General features: G+C 38.9%; 1 protein-coding gene across 1 annotated transcript in view; it reads right to left on the reverse strand.

The window, feature by feature from the left end:
• The window catches only part of ZPLD1 (zona pellucida like domain containing 1), a 324,181-nt gene extending 312,073 nt beyond the window's left edge, over positions 1-12,108 (reverse strand). The window contains exon 1 of the mRNA XM_068545559.1: positions 12,011-12,108. The gene's annotated coding sequence lies outside the window, so the exon portion shown is untranslated. The remainder of the gene's footprint in view (positions 1-12,010) is intronic.
• Between the last annotated feature and the right edge of the window lie 9,904 nt (positions 12,109-22,012).

Consider the following 22,012-nt stretch of genomic DNA (forward strand, 5'->3'; position numbering starts at 1 on the left):
ATTATAACCCTAATAATAAAATTAACATCCATGAATCCATCTTAATATAAACAAATAATTGAACAAATAAATAAATGAGGGAGAAGAGACAATTCTTCCTTATGAAAGCATTTCATGAAATATCACCTCATACCTGTTAGAATGGCTATTATCAAAAAGACAAGAAATGGGGATGATGGGGACGATGTGGAGAAAAGGGAAAACTGATGCATTGTTCATGGGAATGCAAACTGGTGCAGCCATTATGGAAAGCAGTATAGGGAGTTCCTCAAAAAATTAAAAATAGAACTCCCATATGATCCAGTAATCCCGCTTTTGGAAATATATCCAAAGGAAATAAAAACAATATCTGGAAAAGATATCCGCACCCCATGTTCATTGCAGCATTCTGCACAACAGCCAAGACATGGAAACAATATAGGTGTCCACTGATGGATAAATGAATAAAGAAAATATTATATATATTTATATATTATATATATATGTTATATAATTATATAATTCAGCCATATATCTTGCCATTTGTAACAACATAGATGGAGCTTGAGGGCATTATTCTAAGTGAAATAAGTCAGACGGAGAAAGACATATACTGTATAGTATCACTTATATGTGGAATTTTAAAAAGCCGAACTCATAAAAAAAGAGAGTAGATTGGTGGTTGCCAGAGGCTCAGGGTGTCAGGGGGTGGGGAGATCTCAAAGGACACAAACTTCTAGCTATAAGATGAATAAATTCTGGGGATCTAAGGTACAGCATGGTGAGAGAGTAAACCTTGAATGTTATCATCACACACACACAAATGGTAATTATGTGGGGGAATATAGGTGTTAACTAACCTTATTGTGCAGATTGACATTCATATATATTTTGCAATATATATGAATATCAATCACCATGTTTTATAACAAACTTAGATGTGTCACTTGTCAATAATATTTCAATAAAGCTGGAAAAAATTTAGCTAAATTATATCTCCTTAAGTTTGGTTTAAGTCAGGCTATTTTTTAAAAAAAGAAACATTTTAATTAACAAATAGAAAATAACCATTAGAACACCATACTAATAACTGCTGCAAGTAAGATGCACTGAAGGATGCTAAAATTAGTGGGTGAAAGTTTAAGCACAAACAAGATACTTGCACGTTCTCAAAGAACCTCCCACAAACCACTGAGTAATATGAAGGGGAAAACAGTAACTTTCTAGTGGAGATCCTGAAAGACATAATCCTAGTTAAGTAATCAAAGTTAGCATCACTGGTAATAATTATCGACATCATATACCTCCTGATATGAAGCACTGAGAAGGGCGCATCACATCTGTGATATCCTTTGTAACAACTCACAGCCTCAATCTAATCATGAGAAAACATCAGACAAACCCAAGTTTAGGGGTGTTCTACAAAAATCACTGACAAGTACTTTCAAAAATCATCAGGGTTGTAAAAGATAAGGAAAGACTAAGGAATTGTCGCAGATTGGAAGATACTAAGGAAATGTGACAACTAAATGCAATGTATGATCCTTGATTGAATCTTGGAATAGAAAAAAAAAAAAAAAGGACATTTGTGGAAAAATGGATGCAATCCAAATTTTGTAATTCAGTTAATAGTAACTGAATTAAGGTTACTAAGCATTAATCTTAGTTTTGGTAATTGTTCTATGGTTATGTAAGCTGTTAACAAATAGAAGCTGGTAAAGGGTATATGGGAACTCACTGAGCTATTTCTGCAACTCTTCTTTAAGTCTAAAATGATCTCAAAATATAGAAGTTTTTAAAATGTGATGAGCACATCTTGGAATTCCTAGGATAGGAGGACTGGAACACTGGATAAAATCAGCACACACTCATTTGTCATTGGGAAAAGAGTTTCCAAAAGTTCAGAGAAAAGACAGACATGATCTCACATCCAGAGATCCTGAAGGGAAAGTGATTCAAGAGAAAAAGTGAACTCTAATAAAAACATTAAAACATATGAGAAACTTGTGAATCATCTTCCTGCCTCTTCCTTTCCCCAAACTCAAGCAGCCACCTAATCCTATCCATACTACCTTCTAAATGTCACTCAATTCGAACCCTTTCTCTCTATCACTCCACACTGAACTAGTTTTACTTTTATTGTCCTCTTGACTAATGATTTCCCCTCCACAAATTTTCCAAAGTCTAACATATCCTAAGTTGATGTCACCAGAATTGTTTTTCTAAAAGGAATTTATTTCCCTTCTCTGCTCAAGAACTTTCAAGTTTATTCCATTTGGAAAAAATCCAAATCCCTTAGCAAACATTCACGGTCCCTCACCATTTAGCTGTTCCTTAACTTCAGTCTCATCTCTGTGCACTCACCCAAGAAGTACTCTATACTCCAGCTGCAGGACTAGTTATGAAGCCCAGAATGTATCATCTGGCTTATGTTCATGTTATTCACGAATAGAATACCACATTACTCAGCTTCTCTGTCCTACAAATTCTCATTCATTCTTGCTCAAACATCATTTCTGTTCCAGACTTCTCTGATTTTGCACATCCTCCTTATCCCATTCTATATGCTCTGCAAGCAAAATTAATCCTGTCTCTCTGCTATGCTCCCCCAGAACATTGTGACTACTCTTAATAAGCATATGCTGTATTGTATGTGGCTTGCAGTATACAAGTTTGATTACCTTAGTAGAGTATAAATCTTCTGATGGCAAGGTTCATGTCTAATTCACTTAAGAATCTCCAGTCTGGACTCATGGCCTGGCACTTAAGTGTCAGTCAGCACCATTGGATGGGCTGAACCAATTTAAAATATAACCAAATCTGATTCCCGGGGATACAAAGAGAGAAACAGTTAAAGAAATATATATGGCTACACATATACCTGTTGAACTTAATTTTTTAAATGACATCAAAAAAAAACTAGGAGGAAATAAAAACCCCATGATTGTAGATGGACATAAAAGAATAATATATTGTTACAATTATTCTAACAAGAACACTAATAACCAAAATATTCTAGGCTTGTGAAACAAAAAATGTCATTGACAACAAGAAGGACCCCATTAGGTACATCAACTTTAAGAAAAATAAGTAGGAGAGCCAACTGTTTAGGAAAGATAAGAAAAATGTCAAAGATGAAAAGTAGAAAACAACATTACTCAACTCTTTTCTCACTTACATCTCTTTCTATCAAGGAGAATGATGTTCACATTATAAGAAAAATCTTGTTAAAGGAAATTAAACCAGGTTGATTTGAAAGAAACAGTTACCAATTATATCCCAGATTCAATATCCCAGCATCTGAAAACAACCAGCTGATATGAATCATTGACACAGAATCATTGTCAGAAATCTTTAAAAAATTAAGAGTTGGTGTAGTGAAAAAAAAAAAAATGTAATTAAGAGCAAAGTGAGAGAGAGAGAGAGAGAGAGAGAGAAACCAATGTATTTCAGGAACCATGAGTCCCTCAACTTAACATTAAACTCCAATTAAATTACATAATAGTTATTAGAAAGATGGTTTGCCAGATATTATAAAGCTGTGCTGTCTAAAATCACAACCACTAGTCAAATCTTACTATTTAAATTTAAATTATTTAAAATTTAAAAAAGTAAAAATAAGTTCCGAGTCACACTAGCCACATCTTAAGTACTCAGTAGCCACATATGGCTGGTGGCTACCATACTGAACAGCACAGGTAATAGAATGTTCTGTCATTGCAGAAAGTTCCATTGGACAGTGCTGTTAAAGAAAGTAGAGAGCACTGGGAGCTTGCATCATTTACAGAGACTGTTATACTGAACTAATAATATTTCTATCATTTCATAGGATTGTTATACTGTTGGAAACAGGGAGTATGTAGATATAGACTATACTGATTTCAAAAAAACATCCAACAAAGTTTCCTATGAAACCCTAGTTGATAAAAATATAGAAATATGGACAAGGTATAATACGATTGAGCAAAAATTGTCCCCATAGACTGTTGATTAATGAACTAATATAATTTTGGAAGAATGATTTACTAGTTTTCTCCAAAATCTTGTCATTGGTCCTCTCTTGCTCAATGTGGTTATCAATAATTTGCTGACATATAAAAGGAAAAGCTATCAAGTTTTCAAGTAACTAAATGACAGCAAGATTATTTCATAACTTTCTAGAGGACAATTTACTAAAACATATCAAAACCTTTTACAATTTGACTTACTTCTTGAGTCACAGTTCCACTTCCTCAGGAAATAGTCACAGATGTTTGCAAGGATTTAGCTACATGGATGATAGCAAAATATTTGGGGAAAATCTAAATGTCAATAATAAAAGACTAATTAAATCAACAGCAGTACATTTGCATTGATCATCACTGTATTCCCTACAATACTATGTACTTCATGGATATTTTTAAAATATACCAAATAAAAGATAAATGAAGTGAGGAAAAAAGAAGATTATAAAATAAACTATATGGTATGATCATATGTATCATACATATCTGGTATAGCAATAAATGCATACGTACTATATGTATGCATGTAGAGATATAAACATGTACCTAGAGAAGAAGACTAGACAGAGATACACTAAAATGCTAATAATATTTAATCCCTGGCAATGAGTTAGGGAACATTTTTTTGTTCTCCTTTTAACTCATCTATACTTTTTAAAAGTTCTGTCATGAAGAGATGATTCTTTAGCATAAGAACAACATTTTGAACAAGGAGCAATGGATAATATGTTTGATAAAAGAAGCAATATTTAAAAGGAAGAAAACACATTCAACAAACTAGAACAATGGACCAGAATTAACAAGACGAAGGTTAATAGGCATATGTAGAAAGTCTAGTTTTTAAGTTCTAAAAGTCCTCTGGAAAAACTACAGTTTGGAGAAGACTGACCTACCAATAAGTTTGTTAAAGTAAATGCAAAAATTTTAAATGAATTTAGATAGCAGAATTTCCAAAAGAGTGATTACAAACTTAAATTACATTAACAGGATATCTTGCCTAGAACAGGAAGAGTGATGGTCCCTCTGTTCTTTTGGACTGATATGGCCGTATCTGTTCACTGGTCTCCTTTTTTTATACAATGGAGTTAACCCAAGAAAACCAAAAATATGGGGAACCAGGAAACTGAACGGACTGAAAATCCTACAACATAAGAAAAAGTTAGCAGAATTGGTGCTCTTTAGCTTAAAATAGAAAAAATGTAGGAACTCCTGGACAGCTGTCTTCATGTACAAAAGAAGAACTACAGAATATGTTAGGTCACTGATGCAGAGAAGATACAGGAGGTCAGATTTTCACTTAACATAAGGAAAACAGCAAGTTGTTACATAATACTGAGCAGAGTTCCCTGTGCTATATAGTAGGTCCTTGTTGGTTATCAATTTTATTTTTTATTGGAGTATAATTGCTTTACAATGTTGTGTTAGTTTCTGCTGTACAATGAAGTGAATAAGATATATGCATACATATATCCCCTCCCTCTAGGACCTCCCTCCCACCCCCACCCCACCCATCTAGGTCATCACAGAGCACAGAGCTGAGCTTCCTGTGCTTTATAGCAGGTTCCCACTAGCTATCTATTTTATGCATGGTAGTGTATATATGTCAATCCCAATCACCCAATTTGTCCCACCCTCCCCTTCCCTCCCTGTGTCCACATGTCCATTCTCTATGTCTGCATCTCTATTCCTGCCCTGGAAATAGGTTCATCTGTAAAATTGTGCTAGATTCTGCATATATGTGTTAATATGTGATATTTGTTTTTCTCTTTCTGGCTTAAATATAGCAGGTTTACATGTCAATCCCAAACTCCCTAACTATCCCTTCCCCCCACCCTTACCCCCTGGTAACCATAAGTTCATTCTCTAAGTCTGTGAGTCTGTTTCTGTATTGTAAATAAGTTCATTTGTATCATTTCTTTTTAGATTCCGCAATATCATACGATATTTCTCTTTCTCTGTCTGACTTACTTTACTCAGTATGACAAAAGAATTTGAAAAAGAATAGATACATGTATTTGTATAACTGAATCACTTTGCTGTACACCTGAAACTATCACAACATTGTTGATCGACTATACTCCAATATAAAATAAAAAGTTAAAATAAAAGAGCAAGTAAAAACTGCATTGAACTCACAAAACCTGCACACGAATGTTAATAGCAGCTTTATTGATCACTGCCAAAACTTGGAACCAATCAAGATGTCCTTCAATAGGTGAATGGATAAATAAGCTGTGGTACATCCAGACAATAGAATATTATTCAGTGCTAAAAAAAATGAGCTATCAAGGTATGAAAAGACATAAAAGAATATGAAATGCATATTACTGAGTGAAAGAAGACAGTCTGAAAAGGCTACATACTATGATCCTACTATGCAACATTCTGAAAAAGACAAAACTATGGAGATAATAAAAAGATCAGGAACTTCCCTGGTGGTCCAGTGGTTAAGACTTTGCCTTCCAATGCAGGGGGTGCGGGTTCAATCCCTGGTCAGGGAGCTAAGATCCCACATGCCTCGGGGCCAAAAAACCAAAACATAAAACAGAAGCAATATTGTAACAAATTCAAAAAGACTTTAAAAATGGTCCACATCAAAAAAAAAAAAAAAAAAAAAAAAAAAAGATCAGGGGTCAGTGGGAAGGGAGGGAGGAATGGGCTAAGCACAGAGGATTTTTAGGGTAGAGAAATTATTATGCATAATAGTATAGTGGTGGATACATGCCATTACACATCTGCGAAATCCATAGAATGCACATTACCAAGAGTAAACCCTAATGTAAACTATGGACTTTGATAATGATGTCTCAATGTTGGTTCATCAATTATAACAAGTGTAACACTCTAGTGAGGATGTTGATAGTAGGCGAGTGTGTGTGTTTGGAGGGTGGTGGTTACGTAAAAAAAGAGCAAGTAAAAACTGCTGTTTTTTTTTTTATATAACTCTCCGTAAAAAAGAGAGGTCCCCAGGCCCCCAGGCCTCACCAATGCTCAAGAAGTACAAATTCACACTGCTCTTAGAATACTTCAGTGGAAAATTTAGAGAAACACTTATTTGCTATGTGCCAAGAACTACATGCTCTGCAGGGGAGGATACATGGATGAAAAAAGGCCCAGCTGTACCTTCAAAGAGCTGGCAGTTCAGAGGGATGACAGGCATGGATCCCTCATAGCAGAAAAATACTGATCTCTGATGGAGGAGAAATATGATTAACTTCCTGTACTAAGACAAGCACGGATTTCTTTCCTAGTTGTGGAAATAACTGCCATCCAACAGTATCATGCCAATCCTGAGAATGTGATTTCATAAATGTCCTAAATAGGTAGCAATACCAAGGATCTGCTTTCTAGTGGGGAATTGCATGGTTGACCTTAACTGATAACTCTTAAGGGAAGATGATTTAAGCTAAAGCTTATTATATCCATGGAAGGTCCATTCTTTACAGGTACCATGGAAACAAACAGATATTCTGATTACTTTCCCTTTTATGCTTTCCTTTTTGAAGTATATTCATTGTCACACAGTGTGTGCAGAGGGAAAAAGAAGAAAAACAACTTATTTCCATTGTTGAAGAACTTGACACATTTTGTATATTGATGTGAATCAAAGAGAGGCAAGATGGAGTGAGCATGTGAGGAGAAGAAATGCTAAATATAGAAAAATAATTAAATATATTTTGAAACCAAGGACTGTCATAAAAACTAAGGCATTTCTTTTGCAAATTCACATAATCAATAAACTGAAACTAGACAGAGACATATACACTGCATGTCAGTCCACTTAAATCAAGCACAAAGACAAACTTACAAGCTAGAAACATCGACATCCTTGAGGTATCTGTCATTACACTGACTGACACAGGTATACATTGCCTCAAGGCTCCTCATTCAGTGGGCAAAGTAACTGCTCTCCCCTCCCCACTAAGTTACTCAGAGAAATGCTTTCCAAATGATAGCAAAATTGAGAGCAAGAAACTAGGGTCCAAATAGAACCTTGGGTTGCCAATGGCTCAAACAGGCCCAGTTTTCAAACTCATTTATTCATTCTTTATTTATTCAGAAAACACATATGCGCTTCTACTATGTGCCAAGTACTGTGTTGTGTGAGTCCTTCCCCAGCTAGCTCCACCACAGTTCATTCATTCATCCTAAAAACTCTTATTCACATTGCCCTTCAGATAGCCATCTTTGACACCACAGCTTACATGGAGAAACCAAGGAAAATTACTATTTGACTCGCAAAGCCAACAGTTCCAGTGCTTGAGCCTGGTCTACAATCCCAGGGCTGGGAGGCCAGCTTGGCAGGAAAGTGCATCCCAGTCCAAGCCTCAGAGACTAACTCATCAGAAGCCCTCCTTCCAGAAGGTTCTGTTCATTCATACCAACAGATATAACTATATCTGTTGCTTATGTCCATTTACAAAATTTTCCTAAAAGCGAATTTGATAGTGAAAGAGAACCTGGCACATCAAAAACCTAGTCACCATATTTACAGGTTCAATAGAAAGCTAAATGCACAGAATCTAGAGAATTCATGTGGCACCTCCTTCCTGTGTCGATCTGAGGTTTCTATTTTTATTTTTAGTTTTGGGGGAGATGCATCTGTTTTCTCTCAATGTCATAGAAACAATTCATCTACAGGAAATCTATGGAAGTCAAGACTCCCACCTAATGAATACAGTCAGATAATAAGAAAACAACTTGGTGGGAATGTAAATTGATACAGCCACTATGGAGAATAGTATGAAGGTTCCTTAAAAAACTAAAAATAGAACTACCCTATGACCCAGTAATCCCACTACTGGGCATATACCTTGAGAAAAACCATAATTCAAAAAGAGTCATGTACCACAATGTTCATTGCAGCACTATTCACAATAGCCAGGACATGGAAGCAACCTAAGTGTCCATTGACAGATGAATGGATAAAGAAGATGTGGCACGTATATACAGTTGACTATTACTCAGCCATAAAAAGAAATGAAATTAAGTTATTTGTAGTAAGGTGGTTGGACCTAGAGTCTGTCATACAGAGTGAAATAAGTCAGAAAGAGAAAAACAAATACCGTATATATGCTAATGCATATATATGGAGTCTAAAAAAAATGGTTCTGATGAACCTAGGGGCAAGACAGGAGTAAAGACGCAGACATAGAGAATGGACTTGAGGACACGGGGAGTGGGAAGGGTAAGATGGGACGAAGTGAGAGAGTAGCATTGACATATATACACTACCAAATGTAAAATCGATAGCTAGTGGGAAGAAGCTGCATAGCACAGGGAGATCAGCTCGGTGTTTTGTGACCACTTAGAGGGGTGGGATAGGGAGGGTGGGAGGGAGATGCAAGAGGGAGGGGATATGGGGATATATGTATACATATAGCTGATTCACTTTGTTGTACAGCAGAAGCTAGTACAACATTGTAAAACAATTATACTCCAATAAAGATGTTTTAAAAAAAATTTTTTTAATAAAATAAAATAAATAAGAAAACACCTACCATAGGACTTTTCCTTCTAGAAATGGTACAGAAATATGACTATATTTCTATATTTTACTGGCGATGGGTTTGATTTTGTTTTTTGGTTTTGTTTTTGATTTTTAGTATGGGAAACTTTCAATTTAGAAAAAGTAAGGCTAGAAGATTTGTCTAGTTCTTACTGAATGAAGAAGCAAAGAATCAGAATCTCCAGCAAACTTGGGATTAACTGCAAGGACACAGTACTTCTTATAGAGAATGTTCTCCTGGGCAATACGTGATGAATGCTCCCTCTTTCATGGAGGAATCAGAAAGAGTTGAGTTGTGGAAATGCAGACAGGCACAGGAGGCCAACCTCATTACCTTCTAGTTCAAGCCCTGCAGGTATCTTTGTCTCTTTGCCTGTTTGGGGGTCTCAGCAACTGTCTAGGAGAAGGCAGGGTTTACCTGTTACACAGCAGTGGTTAAGATCAGGCCAACCGAGGAACAGCAGATGCACAACAGATTACCGAGGTCTTTAGGAAATTGGCAGACACAGTATGAGGAGTAGCTGCTTCTCTGAGGGCTTGGCAAAGATATTTTTCATCCAATTTTTCATTCACTCAAAAATATTTATCTAACATTTATTTAGCATCTTCATTGTGCCTGGCCCTATCTTTAGCTATACAACAATGAACAAAATCTTTTTCTTTAATGAAGCTTACTTAGTTCTAACGGGGAAAATCAGGAAGGAGAAGAAAAAGAAGGAACAACAAAGAGCTGCTGACAAGAGGTCCCAAAGTCCTTTCAAAAAGTGTTCTCTAGTCCAGCAGATTTTATCCTGCTATCTTCCAGTTTCCAGTTTTCAAAAAGCCTATTTAATTGGTGAAAGGCTCAAACTGGTTTTTGAGATAAAAGGCTATTTCCCAGCAGCATCCCAAAATTCAGGTTATCATTTGGGAGCACACCAGTGTAACACCATTATTAATTTCTGGGCCTGCCGGGCGGTTTGTCTGCACATCTCCATCATCCAAGTTTCTAGGAGTAGAGGAGAACAAAGTGGAAATTAAACAAGCCACACCTGCTGAGGCATTGGAAAATTGGATGACCTTGAACAGGTTACTTAATCTGAGTTTAGTCATATGTAAAATGTGGAAAATACTTACCTCATGATATGAAGATAAAATGAGATAATGTACAGAAAGTTGTAGAGTGTCTGGCACATGGCAAGTGCTTTTGAAATATCGCTGTTATTAATTGCTATTACTACTACTACTACTAATAGGGCTTGTCAGTCCCTCCTCAACAAACTACCAAATGACTTGCTAAGCAATGCCAAGAGATGCACGTGGGGCTGTGCTACCCTGGGGAAGTGAGAGGGAGTTATGAAAAACACCCTCCAGGAGCCATTGGAACACACAAGGATGGGTGTATCCAGTTGTTATACCCACAGGAAGATATATATGGGTTTTAATGACCTGACCAAGATTGTGTCACCGAAAAAGCCAAATAACAATTCCCAGGAAATAAAAAGAGAATCTGGGTAATAAAATAAAATCTAACCTTTTTTCTCTTTTCCTTTGTGCTTAGTCTAGTGTCTCTTGCTCATAGGGTGCAGCGTGCAGAGCCTCGCGCAGACCTTCAGACCAGAGTTCCTCTTGCGAAAAGGCTGCAGGGACACCTCAGCTCAGCGGGCCATGCAAGACACTGCAATTCAAGATGGCGGCGGCAGGCTGTGTGCAGAAGTGTTGCGTCAGGCACTGAGCTGAGGCTGCACCCTCATGCGAGAACTTGACCCCTCCCTGAAGAGATCCCTATAAAGCAGCACCCACCAGGGCTGGAGAGCTTATGCTCTAGATTGTGAGCTGACATTTCTCCATTCTGTGTTCAAAGAATAAAGCTTCCTTTGCTTCTGAACTGAACTCAGTCTCTCTCGTTGTATTGGTTAGAAAGACAACAGGCAGAAGACCTTCAAGACGGCGGAAGAGTAAGAGGTGGAGATCACCTTCCTCCCCACAAATACATCAGAAATACATCTACATGTGGAGCAACTCCTACAGAACACCTACTGAACGCTGGCAGAAGACCTCAAACCTTCCCAAAGGCAAAAAACTCCCCACGTACCTGGGTAGGGCAAAAGAAATAAGAAAAAAAAGAGACAAAAGAATAGGGACAGGACCCGCGCCAGTGGGAGGGAGCTGTGAAGGAGGAAAGGTTTCCACACACTAGGAAGCCCCTTCGCGGGAGGAGACTGCCGGTGGCGGAGGGGGGAAGCTTCGGAGCCACGGAGGAGAGCGCAGGAACAGGGGTGCGGAGGGCAAAGCGGAGAGATTCCCGTACAGAGGCTCGGCGCCGAGCAGCACTCACCAGCCCGAGAGGTTTGTCTGCTCACCCGCCGGGGCTGGCGGGGGCTGGGAGCTGAGGCTCGGGCTTCGGTCGGATCCCAGGGAGAGGACTGGGGTTGGCGGCGTGAACACAGCCTGAAGGGGGCTAGTTCGCCACAGCTAGCTGGGAGGGAGTCTGGGAAAAAGTCTGGAACTGCTGAAGAGGAAAGAGACTTTTTCTTACCTCATTGTTTCCTGGTGCGTGAGGAGAGGGGATTCAGAGCGCCGCTTAAAGGAGCTCCAGAGACGGGCGCGAGCCATGACTATCAGCGTGGACCCCAGAGACGGGCATGAAACGCTAAGGCTGCTGCTGCCGCCACCAAGAAGCCTGTGTGCGAGCACAGGTCACTCTCCACACCGCCCCACCCGGGAGCCTGTGCAGCCCACCACAGCCAGGGTCCCGTGATCCAGGGACAACTTCCCCGGGAGAACGCACGGCGCGCCTCAGGCTGGTGCAACGTCACGTCGGCCTCTGCCCCCGTAGGCTCGCCCCGCCTCCGTACCCCTCCCTCCCCCCAGCCTGAGTGAGCCAGAGTCCCCGAATCAGCTGCTCCTTTAACCCCGTCCTGTCTGAGCGAAGAACAGACGCCCTCAGGCGACCTACATGCAGAGGCGGATCCAAATCCAAAGCTGAACCCCAGGAGTTGTGAGAACAAAGAAGAGACAGGGAAATTTCTCCCAGCAGCCTCAGGAGCAGTGGATTAAATCTCCACCATCAACCTGATGTACCCTGCATCTCTGGAATACCTGAATAGACAATGAATCATCCCAAAATTGAGGCGGTGGACTTTGGGAGCAACTATACATATTTTTTTTTCCTTTTTCTCTTTTTGTGAGTGTGTATGTGTATGCTTCTGTGTGTGATTTTGTCTGTATAGCTTTGCTTTTACCATTTGTCCTAGGGTTCTGTCTGCCTGTTTTTTTCTTTCTTTCTTTCTTTTTTTCTCCCTTTGATTCTGAGGCATGTGGATGACAGGATCGTGGTGCTCTGGCTGAGTGTCAGGCCTGTGCCTCTGAGGTGGAAGAGCAAAGTACAGGACATTGGTCCACCAGAGACCTCCTAGCTCCACGTAATACCAAACGGCAAAAATCTCCCAGAGATCTCCAACTCAACGCCAAGACCCAGTTCCACTCAAAGACGAGCAAGCTACAGTGCTGGACACCCTATGCCAAATAACTAGCAAGACAGGAACACAACCCCACCCACTAGCTGAAAGGCTGCCTAAAATCATAATAAGGTCACAGACACCCCAAAACACACCAACGGACTTGGACCTTCCCACCAGAAGGACAAGATCTAGCCTCATCCACAAGAACACAAGCACTAGTGCTCTCCACCAGGAAGCCTACAAAACCCACTGAAATAACCTTAGCCACTGGGGGCAGACACCAAAAACAATGGGAACTAAGAACCTGCAGCCTGCAAAAAGGAGACCCCAAACACAGTAAGTTAAGCAAAATGAGAAGACAGATAAAAACGCAGCAGATGAAGGAACAAGGTAAAAACCCACCAGACCAAACAAATGAAGAGGAAATAGGCAGTCTATCTGAAAAAGAATTCAGAGTAATGATAGTAAAGATGATCCAAAATCTTGGAAATAGAATGGAGAAAATACAAGAAACGTTTAAAAAGGACCTAGAAGAACTAAAGAGCAAACAAACAATGATGAACAACACAATAAATGAAATTAAAAATTCTCTAGAAGGAATCAATAGCAGAATAACTGAGGCAGAAGGACAGATAAGTGACCTGGAAGATAAAATAGTGGAAATAACTACCGCAGAGCAGAATAAAGAAAGGAATTGAGGACAGTCTCAGACCTCTGGAACAACATTAAATGCAGCAACATTCAAACTATAGGGGTCCGAGAAGAAGAAGAGAAAAAGAAAGGGACTGAGAAAATATTTGAAGAGATTATTGTTGAAAACTTCCCTAATATGGGAAAGGAAATAGTTAATCAAGCCCAGGAAGTGCAGAGAGTCCCATACAGGATAAATCCAAGGAGAAACACACCAAGACACATATTAATCAAACTATCAAAAATTAAATACAAAGAAAAAACATTAAAAGCAGCAAGAGAAAAGCAACAAATAACATACAAGGGAATCTCCATAAGGTTAACAGCTGATCTTTCAGCAGAAACTCTGAAAGCCAGAAGGAAGGGACAGGACATATTTAAAGTGATGAAATGGAAAAACCTACAACCAAGAATACACTACCCAGCAAGGATCTCATTCAGATTCGATGGAGAAATTAAAAACTTTACAGACAAGCAAAAGTTAAGAGAATTCAGCACCACCAAACCAGATTTACAACAAATGCTAAAGGAACTTCTCTAGTCAGGAAACACAAGAGAAGGGAAACACTTACAATAAGAAACCCAAAACAAATAAGAAAATGGTAATAGGAACATACATATCGATAATTACCTTAAATGTGAATGGATTAAATGCTCCAACCAATAGACATACTGGCTGAATGGATACAAAAACAAGACCCGTACATATGCTGTCTATAAGAGACCCACTTCAGACCTAGGGACACATACAGACTGAAAGTGAGGGGATGGAAAAAGATATTCCATATTTTTTTCTTTTCAAAAGAAAGCTGGAGTAGCAATTCTCATATCAGACAAAATAGACTTCACAATAAAGACTATTACAAGCGACAAAGAAGGACACTACCTAATAATCAAGGGATCAATCCAAGAAGAAGATATAACAATTGTAAATATTTATGCACACAACATAGGAGCACCTCAATACATAAGGCAAATGCTAAGAGCCATAAAAGGGGAAATTGACAGTAACACAATCATAGTAGCGGATTTTAACACCCCACTTTCACCAATGGACAGATCATCCAAAATGAAAATAAATAAGGAAACACAAGCTTTAAAGGATACATTACACAAGATGGACTTAATTGATATTTATAGGACACTCCATCCAAAAACAACAGAATACACTTTCTTCTCAAGTGCTCATGGAACATTCTCTGGGATAGATCGTATCTTGGGTCACAAATCAAGCATTCGTAAAGTTAAGAAAATTTAAAGCTTATCAAGCAACTTTTCCAACCACAATGCTATGAGACTAGATATCCATTACAGGAATAATATCTGTAAAAAATACAAACACATGGAGGTTAAACTATACACTACTTAATAAGCAAGAGATCACTGAAGAAATCAAAGAGGAAATCAAAAAATACCTAGAAACAAATGGCAATGAAAAAACAATGACCCAAAAGCTATGGGATGCAGCAAAAGCAGTTCTAGGAGGGAAGTTTATAGCAATACAATCTTACATTAAGAAACAAGAAACATCTTTTAAAAACAACCTAACCTTACACCTAAAGCAATTAGAGAAAGAAGAAGAAAAAAACCCAAAGTTTGCAGAAGGAAAGAAATCATAAATATCAGATGAGAAATAAATGAAAAAGAAATGAAGGAAAAAATAACAAAGATCAATAAAACTAAAAGCTTGTTCTTTGAGAAGATAAACAAAATTGATAAACCATTAGCCAGACTCATCAAGAAAAAAAGGGAGAAGACTCAAATCAATAGAATTAGAAATGAAAAAGGACAAGTAACAACTGACACTGCAGAAATACAAAGGATCATGAGAGATTACTACAAGCAATTATATGCCAATAAAATGGATAACCTGGAAGAAATGGACAAATTCTTAGAAAAGCACAACCTTCTGAGACTGAACCAGGGAGAAAAAGAAAATATAAACAGACCAATCACAAGCACTGAAATTGAAACTGTGATTAAAAATCTTCCAAAAACAAAAGCCCAGGGCCACATGGCTTTACAGGCGAATTCTATCAAACATTTAGAGAAGAGCTCACATCTATCCTTCTCAAACTCTTCCAAATATAGCAGAGAGAGGAACACTCCCAAACTCATTCTAAGAGGCCACCATCACCTTGATACCAAAACCATACAAAGATGTCACAAAGGAAGAAAACTACAGGCCAATAACACTGATGAACATAGATGCAAAAAACTTCAACAAAATACTAGCGAAGAGTATCCAACAGCACATTAAAAGATCATACACCATGATCAAGGGGGGCTTATCCCAGGAATGCAAGGATTGTTCAATATATGTAAATCAATCAATGTTATACAACATATTAACAAGTTGAAGAATAAAAACCATATGACCAACTCAATAGATGCAGAAAAAGCTTTCAACAAAATTCAATTCATGTTAAAAACCCTCCAGAAAGTAGGCATAGAGGGAACTTTTCTAAACATAATAAAGGCCATATATGACAAACCCACAGCCAACATCATCCTCAATGGTGAATAACTGAAATCATTTCCACTAAGATCAGGAACAAGACAAGGTTGCCCAATCTCACCACTATTATTCAACATTGTTTTGGAAGTTTTAGCCACAGCAATTGGAGAGAAATAGAAATAATAGGAATCCAAATTGGAAAAGAAGAAGTAAAGCTGTCACTGTTTGCAGATGACATGACACTGTACATGGAGAATCCTAAATATGCTACCAGAAAACTACTAGAGCTAATCAATGAATTTGGTAAAGTTGCAGGATACAAAATTAATGCACAGAAATCTCTTGCATTCCGATACACTAGTGATGAAAAATCTGAAACAGAAATTAAGGAAACACTCCCATTTACCACTGCAACAAAAAGAATAAAATACCTAGGAATAAACCTACCTAAGGACACAAAAGTCCTGTATGCAGAAAACTATAAGACACTGATGAAAGAAATTAAAGATGCTACAAACAGATGGAGAGATATACCATGTTCTTGGATTGGAAGAATCAGCATTGTGAAAAGATTATACTAACCAAAGCAATCTACAGATTCAATGCAATCTCTAACAAACTACCACTGGCATTTTTCACAGAACTTGAACAAAGAATTTTGCCATTTGTATGGAAACACAAAAGACCCCGAATAGCCAAAGCAATCTTGAGAAAGAAAAACAGAGCTAGAGGAATCAGGCTCCTGGACTTCAGACTATACTACAAAGCTAAAGTAATCAAGACAGTATGGTACTGGCACAAAAACAGAAATATAGATCAATGGAACAGGATAGAAAGCCTAGAGATAAACCCATGCACATACAGTCAACTCATCTTTGATAAAGGAGGCAAGAATATACAATGGAGAAAAGACAGCCTCTTCAATAAGTGGTGTTGGGAAAACTGGACAGCTACATGTAAAAGAATGAAATTAGAACACTACCTAACACCATACACAAAAATGAACTCAAGATGGATTAAAGACCTAAATGTAAGGCCAGACACTATCAAACTCTTAGAGGAAAACATAGGCAGAACACTCTATGACATAAATCACTGCAAGATCCTTTTTGACCCACGTCCTAGAAAAATAGAAATAAAAATAAACAAATGGGACCTAATGAAACTTAAAGGCTTTTGCACAGCAAAGGAAACTATAAACAAGATGAAAAGACAACCCTCAGAATGGGAGAAAATATTTCAAATGAAGCAACTGACAAAGCATTACTCTCCAAAATTTGCAAGCATCTCATGCAGCTCAATATCAAAAAAACAAACAACCCAATCCAAAAATAGGCAGAAGTCCTAAAGATACATTTCTCCAAAGAAGATATACAGATGGCCAGCAAACACATGAAAGTATGCTCAATATCACTAATCATTAGGGAAATGCAAATCAAAACTACAATGAGGTATCACCTCACACCAGTGAGAATGGCCATCATCAAAAAATCTAGAAACAATAAATGCTGGAGAGGGTGTGGAGAAAAGGGAACCCTCTTACACTGTTGATGGGAATGTAAATTGATACAGCCACTATGGAGAACAGTAGGGAGGTTCCTTATCAAACTAAAAATAGAACTACCATACGACCCAGCAATCTCAGTACTGGGCATATACCCAGTACCCTGAGAGAACCATAATTCAAAATGAGTCATCTACCTCAATGTTCATTGCAGCTCTATTTACAACAGCCAGGACATGGAAGCAACCTAAGTGTCCATCGACATATGAATGGATAAAGAAGATGTGGCACATATATACAATGGAATATTACTCAGCCATAAAAAGAAATGAAATTGAGTTATTTGTAGTGAGGTGGATGGACCTAGAGTCTTTCATACAGAGTGAAGTAAGTCAGAAAGAGAAAAACAGATACCTTATGCTAACACATATATATGGAATCTAAAAAAAAAAAAAAAACGGTTATGAAGAACCTAGGGGCAGGACGGGAATAAAGACACAGACCTCCTAGAGAATGGACTTGAGGACACGGGGAGGGGGAAGTGTAAGCTGGGACAAAGTGAGAGAGTTGCATGGACAAATATACACTGCCAAATGTAAAATCAATAGCTAGTGGGAAGCAGCCGCATAGCACAGGGAGATCAGCTCCGTGCTTTGTGACCACCTAGTAGGGTGGGATAGGGAGGGTGGGAGGGAGAGAGACACAAGAGGGAAGAGATATGGGGATATATGTATATGTATAGCTGATTCACTTTGTTATAAAGCAGAAAGTAACACACCATTGTTAAGCAATGTTACTGCAATAAAGATGTTAAATAAAATAAAATAAAATTGAGATATAATTGACCTATAAAAAAAAAAATAAGAAAGACACCAGGCAGAAGGACCCTTGTTGGGGACTAACTCAGGAGGGTCAGTAACAATTGCAAAACATTGCAAACTCCTTCCCAAAGTGACTGAGAAGTAAGCCTGGAAGTTTAGTTGTAAGCCTTCCTCTAAGGGTTTTAAATTTGTAAAGATATTGTATGCTTCCTCAGAGTGGTATAAGATTCTTGGCAGGCATGGCTGGGTTAATCTAAAAGGTACCAAAACCATTGCAGTTACCCTCCCTGAAAAGAATCCCCTAGTGATTGACCAATAACCGGGGAATGCCATAGACAGACAGCAGCACACTCTGCACAGGTCATCTGGTATGAGGCGAGGCAGGGTGGGATGTAAATGAAAGTGAACAAAAAGGCAGGGAGGGTAAATTAAAGTGCGTCAAGGCATTGGTACATGAAAGCACTGAGGCACTGCTCTCTAATACTAAAGGTTGTCAGGGAACATAGAGAGTAAGCTACTTTTCTAAATCCACATCAAAAGGCAGGGGGGAATGCTTATAATTCTGTTCAGGATAAAATAGTCAAAGGAGAAAAGAGGCAAGGATGCAGCAAAGTGCACGCAGATGAGATCCACTTAGATCAAAGGGTTGTAAAGGTTGTTCACAGTGAAATGCTTGTGAGGAAGCTCAGGCTTTCAGGGAGGCAGGAAGGATCACCAGATTCTCACCCCTGGTGAGGTTATGCAATGACACTGAGGTGAAAAGAAAGTGGCCATCTTAGATTTTATAAGAAAATGTGAAAATTGCCTGAATCATAGCAAAACTGTCACTAATGCCTTTGTAGAATATACAGATGAGCATGTGGTCAAGAAATCTCAAACCTGGGCTTCCCTGGTGGCACAGTGGTTAAGAATCCGCCTGCCAATGCAGGGGACACGGGTTCAAGCCCTGGTCTGGGAAGATCCCACCTGCTGCGGAGCAGCTAAGCCCATGCACCACAACTACTGAGCCCACGTGCTACAACTACTGAAGCCCACACACCTAGAGCCCGTGCTCTGCAACAAGAGAAGCCACCACAATAAGCCCGCGCACCACAACGAAGAGTAGCCCGTGCTCGATGCAACTAAAGAAAGCCTGCGCGCAGCAACAAAGACCCAATGCAGCCAAAAATTAAAATAAAATAAATTAATTAAAAAAAAAAAAAAAAGAAATCTCAAACCTGTCCACAGACGTGAAATATTTGGGAATGAAGGAAGCTCTGCTTTCACCAGGATGAAGCCTTGAGGCTCAACAAGCCACGTGTATATAAGTTTTTACTACCAGGCTAGGGCAGATGGGCAAATCAGACAGATCATTACAACCTGCCAGAAAATGGTGATGTCTAGAGTATAGCCCCAAGACCCTGGCTTGAGTAGGTGCAAATCAGAAAAGCAGCTTCATTTTCTCCTGCCCCTCTGGGCTGCATGGAGCCCACAGCGGCTATGGGAATCTTAGAAGGAAGGCTCCAATTTGTGGGAACCAGTGGTGGCTCATGGGATGGTACTGAGGGTTCTGAGATGCCTCCTATGGGATTCAGACTTGCCCAATTACATTTAGGAAACTGAAGAATGCGCTGATAGAAGCTCATTTTTTGTGTGCCTGAGAAGCCTCTAAGGAGAAAACCCATGTCGAAGAAGGAGTTATGCGTAATGAATTCCACTAATCACAGAGTTATATGAAGGGATGGATGGTGGGGGGGGTGAGCCCAACATGGTGGCTCTAATTCTGGTAAGTCCCAGTTGGACTCATCTTTGAGTCCTGGAGAGAGGAAGGAGATTGAGTAAAAATCTGAAAAGGGAGTTTAAAATTCAACAAACCCTCAGCATGGCTTTGAGGCCTCACTCCCAAAGTTATGACACAGCAAAAAAAAAAAAAAAGGTGTTTTCCCCTTTGCCACAGCTTGCCCCACCCCACAGCAGTGGCTCCTCTAGGATTCCATGATCCATTAGTGCCTGGAGGAACTGGAAGGACCCAGCAGTGCTGCCCGTTAATAGTTAAGTAGTTTGTGAGCACATGTGACAGTCCCTGATGGCAAAAAATATTCAGGGCACGTTATAAGCAATTGAAGTTCTGTGAGAACAGAGGGACCAGGGCCTGTGTAATTGTGATTATTCTGTTATAATGAGACAATATCATGCTCTTGTTAATCATGTGGGCTCAGGAATCGAATGACCTGCGTTCAAATCAGGTTCCACACTAATTGGCTGTGTGACATGTGCAAACAATTCACCAACATCTCTGGGTCTCACTTTTCACATCTATTAAGTAGGGATAAGAGCAAGACCTAACTCACAGAATTCTTGGGAGGATTAAATAAGTAAAAAGCTTGGAAGAGTTTCCAGCACATAAAAAGGGCTCAACAAATATTAGGTTTGTTTCATGTGTTTTGACTAAGAAGTGTACCCACTGGCTGGGGATTGCTAAGAAAATATGTGAAACAAATAATTTCTTCACCAAAACCAGAAAAGATTTCTATCACTCACATCAAATCCTCTTCCACAATCAGTCTTGAGAGAGCTTCTGGGATCTCTGCTAGGGTTCACTGATGCATATACAGGTACTTCCTGTTCCAAAAAATCACATAAAGGAGCTTACAGTGAGATATATGATCTCTAAAATATTTTAAATAGGATTAAATAAGGATAGGAGCATAAAATGGAACCAAGATAGAGCTAAAAAACATACACACTTGCTAGCTGAGATATATAATAGAGGGGTCAAAGGTACTCCAAGATAGAATCCTGTTTTTGTTTTGTTTTGTTTTGTTTTAAAATAAGAAGAGCACATTTTTTTTTTTTACATCTTTATTGGAGTATAATTGCTTTACAATGTTGTGTTCGTTTCTGCTGTACAACAAAGTGAATCAGCTATATGTATACGTATCTCTCTATATCCCCTCCCTCTTGAGCCTCCCTCCCACCCTCCCCATCCCACCCCTCTAGGTGGTCACAAAGCACCGAGCTGATCTCCCTGTGCTATGCGGCTGCTTCCCACTAGCTATCTATTTTACATTTAGTACTGTATATATGTCATTGCTACTGTCTCACTTCGTCCCAGCCTCCCCTTCTCCACCTGTGTCCTCAAGTCCATTCTCTACGTCTGCATCTTTCTTCCTGCCCTGCCACTAGGTTCATCAGTACCATTTTTCTAGATTCCATATATATGCGTTAGCACACAGTATTTGTTTTCCTCTTTCTGACTTACTTCACTCCATATGACAGACTCTAGGTCCATCCACCTTACTGCAAATAACTTCATTCCTTTTTATGGCTAAGTAATATTCCATTGTATATATGTGCCACATCTTCTTTATCCATTCATCTGTCGATGGACACTTAGGTTGCTTCCATGTCCTGGCTATTGTAAATAGAGCTGCAATGAACATTGTGGTACACGTATCTTTTTGAATTATGGTTTTCTCAGGGTATATGCCCAGTAGCGGGGTTGCTGAGTCATATAGTAGTTCTATTTTTAGTTTTTTTAAGGAACCTCCATACTGTTCTCTATAGTGGCTGTATCAATTTACATTCCCACCAACAGTGCAAGAGGGTTCCCTTTTCTCCACAC

Source organism: Eschrichtius robustus, chromosome 6, assembly GCF_028021215.1.
Source record: "Eschrichtius robustus isolate mEscRob2 chromosome 6, mEscRob2.pri, whole genome shotgun sequence".
NCBI classification, from domain to species: Eukaryota; Metazoa; Chordata; class Mammalia; order Artiodactyla; family Eschrichtiidae; genus Eschrichtius; species Eschrichtius robustus.